We start from the raw sequence: 9,272 nt of genomic DNA, 5'->3' as shown, positions 1-9,272 counted from the left end.
ATAAAGTAGATAATATGCCTCTGGATTTATCTCCTACACTGTGGGCCAGGAGCAGATTCCATGGGTAGGGAGAAACCTCAGGAGCCATATCCACCTGATGTAAGATAGCTCTGGAGGCACAGAACAGTGCCAAGTAGCTCTTACAGGGCCCCATAGTTTTGGAATGGTTAATTTTAGGGCTAGGGGGCATCAGAGGCTATGTAAAATGTTACCGTTTCTCCAAACCATGCAAACAGATTTTGAACATGGCTGTGTGTACATTCATCATCAGTTCAATTGTCAGTGTGACTTTCAGTGTTGCTTCCTTGTGTGTCTACTCCAGTTATAACGGAAATATTTACATGCAGCATTGGAGAGAGACTGTGGTGGCACATCTCTGATAATGGCAGCAGGAGTTCAGGCAGCAACTTCTTGGTGGTGGTGGTGGTCACTTAAACTGCTTTTAGTCAGTCAAAGGCCTGTTTGCAAGCCAGCTAAGGGCTAGCACTGAAAATCTAAGAACATGCTCGGTCCATACTGACTCACAAGGAAATGCACCACTTCCTGCACCATCTAGGATTTCCCTGGAGATCTTCCACCCAAGCATTGGACACAGCCTAGCCATTGTCTATTTTTGAAGGTGTAGGATTAGTGATATTACACATGATCTTAGCTCATAGTGTTACTACATCATCTGTATGGGCCTGCACCTGTGAGATGCTACTGAGCATCCCTAACAACTGCTGCCTTCATTTGGAATTGTGGACATTCAGTACCTCACCGGATTGGGTCCTTTCTCAGCTAGAATTAACATTAATTAATTAATTAAAAAGTCCTTGGTGGGGGAGGAGAGGAGACAAGTTTTTCCACTCTAAAAAGATTTTAGATACTATTATATTTTGAAAGCCACTCTCAGAAGCCATGAGCTATCACCTACTCTTCCTCCTTTAGAATCTGTGCTAGCTGAGTTACTTGGATACCTGTTCAGGCAGGATGTGTCTAGTGGCAACCATGTAATATAAACATCCGGATTTGTCATCTAATAAGAACTTTATCAGCAGCTATTTGGCTACTGCTTTCTTACACACGCAATGGCAATAATTACTTTAGCATTTAGTAGTGTCACCTCCTTTGGAAGATGCATCATGCAGTGCCTAACGCTGTTTTTGCAGTGCCTAACGCGGTTTTATATTGAAGTTTTGGCTTGAACTGTGGGTGTAGTGCTGCAACCTTCACTTACAATTAGTAGGACTTATGCAAGTGGATCTACTGAGGCTGCTTATGCAAGCAAGTACTTGTCCAGGTGTGTACAAGTGGCAAACTCAAACCCTGAAATTGTATTAAAATGGTCAGAATTGAGAAGTCAAATGTTATTCTTGAGATTAATTTTGGCCAACTGGCATTACTGTTAACAGGAGAGTAATTGTTATTTAAAAGTTGTAGCTGCGTCAGTTCTGCTCGTAAGTACATCATATAGATTTGTTCTGTTTGATTTGCAGCTGCTCTTCTCAATTAAAAAGGATTTAAATTGTTCCACTTCTGTTTTAAAATGTATTAATAGAGTGCCATAGGCATCATGGCAGTTTACAAATACCTAAGACAAGCTCCCTACCCTGAAGAAGTTATCATCTAAATTAGATGACTAGCACAAGCAAGAATCTTTGTCCTCCCAACTCTAATTACAGACTATGGAGGAGAGCCTGGATCAGTTAAAATAATTATTCTGTGGTTCAGAATTCAAATCCTCATTTACATTTCTCTGCTTCACTTCAGACCAACACCCCTGCTAATATTGGAATAAGTGATACAGTTTGTCATAGCAGCAAAGAAGCAAAGTTCTGACGCAGTTGTTTAAACATAAGGCTCAGATGCCTAAATTGCACAACAGTCGTGTGTGCAAACTTGATGCTCTGAGCAGTACACCCAAATATAAAAACTGTCGTGCAGTAATCAAAACAGGAATCACTGTGACGTGGATGTGATTTATATTTTCTCAAAGTCATTTCCTTCTGATGGCCCTTCCTCTTATTCTGTTCATTTAATTCTCTCTTTCTTTTAATTATGAAACCTATGGGCCTGATTTTTCTCTCACACCAGTTTTATACCTGAATAACCCCACTGACCTCAAGGGTTGGTGTACTGAGTGTACACCGGTGTAAGTGAGAGGAAAGCTCTATTTATCTGAGAGCACTGTAGTGACCTAGAAGCTTGAATACATTCATAATATAACCTCAACTGTACGAACAATTGAGCAGGATCACTAGCGCCAGGACGTTACATTGATTTTTCCAGTGGGATTATAAAGGCAAAAAGAAATACATTTAAGTCCACACAACAGTCAACAGATGACTGAGCAGCATCTCTGCTGTAGTAGGAGTCAATGAGCAATACTTGAGCAATGAGGGGAAATTACAGCTGGAGAAATACAAATACAGGAAATCTACTCAGCTGTGCAAACATACAATAGGAACAGAGGGGGAAACGTTACTAATGAAAGCCATGGTTAAGTTGAAGATGCTGGACCAAATTCATTCCTGATGTCACTCCACTGAAGTCCATGTCAATACACCAAGGATGAACTTGATCTCCTGTCTTCTTCTGCATGACCAAGTAAGACCAATGGCTTCTCAGCTGATAAGCAAACAGCACTGAGACCATTTTTAAAAGAACATAGTGATTGTTATCATGATGAGCAAACACACACAAAGCTCCCTCACCAGAAACCACTGCAAAGATGATCTATACACACAGGCAGAGTTCCAAATTCATTTGAGAGGACGGATGCCAGTCTTGTGTTTAACGCTCAGATTAGGAGACAGGATCTTGGGATTCAGTTCGTGGCTCTGCCACAGACATCCAGTGTGACCTTTGGTAAATCTCTCAACCTCTTTCCTCTGTGAACTAGGGATAATAATGCTTCCCTACCTCAGAGAAGTGTAGTGAGGTGTTCAAATGGAGTACTGTAAAAATCCATAAAGCTACAATATTTAGGTGTCTACAGATACAGGGCTTGAATATGGTTATGGTAAATAAAATTTAGGCCTGTGAAATACTGAGGTTATCTGATGTTGTATGAAGGAAGGGATGAAGCAGTTTTCCTAAAAGAAGAATCAGACTTTTACCCATCCCATGTTGCTTCAAATCCATTTGCTCTTGCATGGAACATGAGCTCTTCAAGTGAGGACATCTGACATGCCTTTTGCCTTACTGTCTAACTCAGCACTTCAAGGTGACCTGTGAAGGAGAACAGGCTGGGCATTTGCCTTTTTTAATACTTTATGACAGAGAAAGAAGAAATACCAGAAAGATTTGGGGGTTAAATGTTCCTAAATATTTTTACCTTATAAATATCAAGAATATATAGTCTTTTCACCCCTGCTTTCTGCTGGAGGTCTACTTTAGAGCAGTGTTTCTCAACCTTTCTGATACCCAGGACCAGCTTGCTGCCTTCCTAAACTTTGTGAGGGAGATCTCAGGGACCAGCACCAGTCCCTCAACAACAGACCAGTTGTTGAGAAACACTCTGTTAAAGGACTCAGAGAAGGGGATTGGGAGATGTTCAGGCTTTTTAGTTAAATCAGGATTAATGAAAAGCCAAGTGTTTTGAACAGAATAGAAATCACATCTCAAGTAATCAGATTTCACTTTTCTAGTATCTGCATAAATGAGGGTAGACAAGACCTGAGCTTCTAGGGGACTTACCACTATGTCAGTTGTCTACCTGCAACTCTTGAAGTCAGGAGATGAGAATCCTCATCTGCGGACAGAAAAAAAAACAAGTAGAAAGTAACCTTAAGAAAAATCATTCCTTCTTTATATATTGTAAAGAAGCAATAAAGGGCACAAGCTTTCGCAGGTCACCCTTTAAAAGTTATGGGTATAAGTACATCCCACAGAGAAGGGGTTGTGTTTGGACCCAACATGGCCACTCTGTTATCCCTATGCCTTCACCAGAGCTCTGCTGGCTGCCAACACACACACTCTCCAACAGACTCGTCACCTCTCACCGATACTGCAGAAGCACAGCACCCTCTGCTGAGCCCAAGCCCCCATTTAATTACATCTCGTGTAACTGGGTGCTGGGTCCTGCTGCAAGAAGGGGAGCCGTAGGCAGCCTAACTTTTCCTTCCCCAAAAATGGGTGTGGGGCGTGCACACTATGAGAAAACTCTCTCCTGCTATACTGCTGAACATGCCTTCCCAGCCACACACCCCTAACTAGAATCTCTTAACGTCCAAGTGATAAATATCTCTAACAGGACCCCCCCGACCCAGCTGCTGAGCCCTCATATACACACTCCAGTTAGCATGCAGCCCTTCTGAGCCCTTCTCCCAGGCTGCCAAACCCTCTGACAAGCTGCCTTCATTAAACAGCCAGCACCTGGTTATGGAGGAGGGCAAATTAGATTATCACAGTGGTCCCTTTTGACTTCAGAATCTATGAACACTCTTATACCAAGTACAACCTGATGTCACTGTTCCCAGCTGGGAAATCCTCCCAGAAGATACCTACATCCCCTGCTTCCCTGGAGCAAACCTCTACCACCACTTGTCATCCTCCCGCTCTCAGCCACTCACCCCCACTCTTAAAAGCTGGGGCCTCTAGTTTTAGGGTAAGGGCGGGGAAAATGGGAATAGTGTCTCCTAGCTCATTCAATAGAGGAAAGTAGTAAGAGGGACAAATAAACTCTAATTGTGTCTTGTTCAATTTGACCATGTAGGGCCTGATCCAATGCCCATTAAAGTCAATGGGATCCTTTCTATTGGCGTTAGCGGGTGCTGGATCAGGCCCTTAATCAGCTACATTTAATGTAATGTACAGGGTAGTTGATTTCAGAAATAGCACAGCTTTATGTGGCTGAGTTGTTCCTTTTTCTAATTCTCTCATTAGATGTGAAACATCTGATTGGGCCATGAGACCTAAACAATACATGGAAACCGATGAGATCTTGAAAGGGGCTGACTCATTTTTTACTGAACGTGAATTGGCAATAAGACAGCCACACATGCTAATATTTTTAACAAAAAGAAATGAATGTTATTTACTAATGTGATGCTGCTACCTGCTGGACAGCATGCATAGCACAGGGACATCATTACCTAACAGCTTGTGTATGGCAATAAAGAAGCTGATCAGAACAGTTTATTAAGTTTCCTACCAAACCCAAAAGGGCTTGATCCTGAGAAGTGCTGAGCACTTGTAACTGTTGTTAATTGAAAATATAAGGAGAATGTAAACCTGAAGGACTCAGTTCTGCTTTCATGCCACTGTAAATGAGAAGGAATGTCATAAAAGTCAATGAAAATGCGCCAGTCTAAATCAGAATAAGTGATGAGAATCAGCTGCAAATTGTTAGGAAATTTTCAGTTAAGGTTCCACCATCAACCTTACCTGTCCTTATTTTTCAGTGTGCACATCACAGTTACAGAGGGACAAAATGGCTCTGTCAAAATAAGAACTGGCCTAAACTTTGGCCCTTCCCTCAGATCACATCAAAGCCAAATCTTTTTGGAGGTTTGGAAGTGACCTGGTTAACCCTTTCCCCTACCTCTGGCTGGGATCTCACACAAAATTATTATTCGTTGAGCTCCATCAACGTGCTTGACACTGCACTACCATATAACAGAGCCAGCCAGCCTCAAAGACACCAACACTCTGGCTTCTCCTGTCCTATATAGGGTTTATCTCACAGTGCTTGATTGGCCACTACCCTGCCACTGTGTGGCCATTTACTCATATGCCAAGTGGGGGTAGAACACTGCCAGTCTGATCTGGTAGCATTTTACATTCACTTTGCACCAAATGATTACACAAGATGCATGACAGTGCAGAATGAAGCCCCCGGAATTCACACTTCATCTAGGAGGAGCCACATTTCCCTGCTTTAAGCTTCCCATCTAGTCTTCTCTGCCAGGGCAGCTCCAAACCAGGCTAAATTCAAAATAGGGACCAGTGGTTAGTTACCACCTGCTGCTAATAGGGAGAGCCACAGAACATACAAGTGGGGGAAGGGCAACCCCACAAAGAGAGAGGAAGGGATGGTATTGAGGCTAAGGCACTAGGCTGGGTCTCAGGAGATGTTCCTGGCCAAGTTGCATGGGGCCAGATTTTCAGAAGAATTCACCATGCTACAGCTCCCGTTCAGATACCTAAATGAAGTGGTTGGATTTTCAAAAGTGCTCAGCAACTCCCACTGTTCTCAATGGGAACTGCTCTGGTGCAGAGCACTTCTGAAAACCTGGCCACCTCATGGAGATGCCTGAATGCGATCTGAGCTTTTTTTGAAAAAAATGTATCTAGCCTAAGTTATACGGCCCTGTCTACATAGTATCTGAGCATCTCCCAATCGTTAATGTATTTATTGTCAAAACTCCCCATGAGGTAGGGCACTGCTATTATCCCCATTTCACAGATTGGGGCTGAGGTGCAATGAGATTAAGGGACAGGTTTTTAAAGGTGTTTTAGCAACGACTGACGCAGATAGATGCCTAGTGGAGTTTGGCTCCTAGGCACTTTTGAAAATTCCAGTAGGTCCTACCTGCAACTTTAGGTGCCTAAATACCTCTGAAAACCTGGTCCTAAATGACTAGCCCAAGGTCATCCAGGAGGCCTGTGACACAGCAGGGAACCTGAGGCCTAGGCTAGTGTCCTAACCAGTGGACAATCTTTCCCCTCTACAAAAAAAAAAAAAAAAAAAAAATATCTAGCCTCAATTATGGAAGCTGAGAACCTGAAAATGTCACCTTCTTTATCTCTAGGGCTAAGTTCCCCAGTGGTAAACTGAGATAACTCTTTCCTACCTCAGCTATTTGGGGGGTGTTCATTGATGTTTGTGAGGTGCATGATGCTGGCAGGGGTGTATAGGCAGCTACCAGTAGGGAGGTGGAGTGATAGGAAGGCTGTAGAGAGAAAAGACTATAGCAGCATGAGGTCCATTTGAATTTCGAAATGCTTCTCCTAACCAAAGCAAACCTCTGAACTGTTGGAGGTTTACCCATTGCTAATCACAATAGGGTCATTTCATGCTCACACAACACAGGGAAATGTGACCTGCTAGTCGGCAAATAAGACAATGTAACATAATACAAAGGAACTGCACCTTCTGCTCTTCTAGTAAATCCCCTCTGAGCGCTGCATGCTGTGTATATATCACTGCTATAGAAACAGCAAAGGCTTTGCATATAGGCCATGTTTCAAATTAAGATCCCCAAATATTAAAGTTCCTTTAGCTATAAGATCACTGATGCATATTAAATAAAAAGCATTGCCAAAGCCTGCTAGTGTCATTGCCTTGTGGATTTTGTGATGTTCACTGAATACTAATAGTTGGCAGATGTTTTTAGCAATCTATGCAATATGTGTCTATCGGAGTAGTTTATAGCTTATCTAAACACCACATATATTCCCCCCCCCCCCCCCCCCCACACACACACACACACACAGGATGCTTCCCTCCTAATTTCTCCCCCCTCAAAGGGCCTGTGTTTAAGTGACCGTCCTTCTGATGAAGGATGGGACACATCTTCCTAGTGTGACTGACAATTCTGTGCCTTGCATTGGCGAGAAGGGAGTTAGAGCACAGAGGCAACAGGAACCAAACAATGGGCTTAAACTGCAGCAAGGGAGGTCTAGGTTGGACACTAGGAAAAAGTTCCTAACTGTCAGGGTGGTTAAACACTGGAATAAATTGCCTAGGGAGGTTGTGGAATCTCCATCTCTGGAGATATTTAAGAGTAGGTTAGATAAATGTCTATCAGGGATGGTCTAGACAGTATTTGGTCCTGCCATGCGGGCAGGGGACTGGACTCGATGACCTCTCGAGGTCCCTTCCAGTCCTAGAATCTATGAATCTATGTTGCTTCTTTGGAACATCTTGTCCCTGTTGGCCTGGGAAACGAGAAGCCCAAGTCAGATCCTTGGGTCAGCAGCTCAGCACACTGCACAGCTACTAGTGGGTCAGCCAATAAATAGGTTATGTATTAACTGGCATTTAAGTTACATTCCTTATTCTTTTATACACCATGTCCTATGAGTTAGAACCGACGAACATCTCATGCTCTAAATTGATGCCAGTAAATTACACACATTTATTTTAAAATGATATAGTCGATGTGCATCTGCAGTAAAGTAATTAAATATCTATTTTTCAATTATCAGTTTATTCATATGCAACATTACCTCTAACTCTCAAACATTTGAGAACATTCATTTTTAGCTGTTACTATTGTACATGCTTTGCAATAGTAAGATATCAGATCTTAACTCCCTTCTTTATACCTTATTCATTTTCTAAATTTCTCCAGTTAAAACACCACCACATTTCTAGGTAACGAGTGAATATGTTCCATATATGCAGTGACAAATTGTATTTTTCATGTTATCAATGACCGCTCACCAGGCCTCTGGTTAAGAATTGACCTCCCCAGGCCCACCGCTAACATTTCTGATCACTTGAAATGTTTCATACAGCTGCCATGTTAAAAACAAAGCAACTGTCAGAGACAATTATTCCCATGTCCCCCCATTTTGCTGAACTACAGGCTATACCAGGGGTGGGCAAACTTTTTGGCCCGAGGGCCTCATCCGGGTTGGGAAATTGTATGCAGGGCCATGAATGTAGGGCTGGGGCAGGGGGTTGGGGTGTGGAGGGAGTGTGGGAGGGGGTGCAGTGTGCAAGAAGGGGCTCAGAGCAAGGGGTAGAGGTGCAGGAGGGGTGCGGGGTGCAGCAGGAGGCTCAGGGCAGGGGGTTGGAGTGCAGGAGGGGGTTCAGGGTGCGGGCGCTGGCCCAGCGCCATTTACCTCAAGCGGCACCGGGGTGGCAATGGCTCGCAGTGGGGCTAAGACAGGATCCCTGCCTGCCTTGGACCCGTGCCACTCCCAGAAATGGCCAGCATGTCTGGCAGTGGCTCCTGGGGGAGGGTGGGAAGAGGGCAGGCGACTCTGCTGCATACTGCCCTTGCCTGCGAGTACCACCCCCGAAGCTTCCATTGGCCACAGTTCCCCGTTCCTGGCCAATTGGAGCTGTGGGGGGTGGTGCCTGCAGGTGAGGGCAGCGCACGGAGCCCTCTGCCCCTCCCTCCCGCAGGGGCCACAGGGACATGGTGCCAGCTGCTTCCAGGAGCGGCACGGGGCCAGGGCAAGCAGGAGCCTGCCTTAGCCCCATTGTGCCATGGGGCTGGCAATCCCACAGGCCGGATTGAAAGCCCTGATGGGCCGGATCCAGCCCGCGGGCCGTAATTTGCCTTCCCCTGGACTATACACTCCTGGATCAATGACAGATACAATACCTCATG

This window comes from Emys orbicularis, chromosome 6 (genome assembly GCF_028017835.1).
Source record: "Emys orbicularis isolate rEmyOrb1 chromosome 6, rEmyOrb1.hap1, whole genome shotgun sequence".
Taxonomy (NCBI): Eukaryota; Metazoa; Chordata; order Testudines; family Emydidae; genus Emys; species Emys orbicularis.
The sequence above is the reverse complement of the archived record's forward strand: the minus strand, read 5'-3'. Positions refer to the sequence as shown.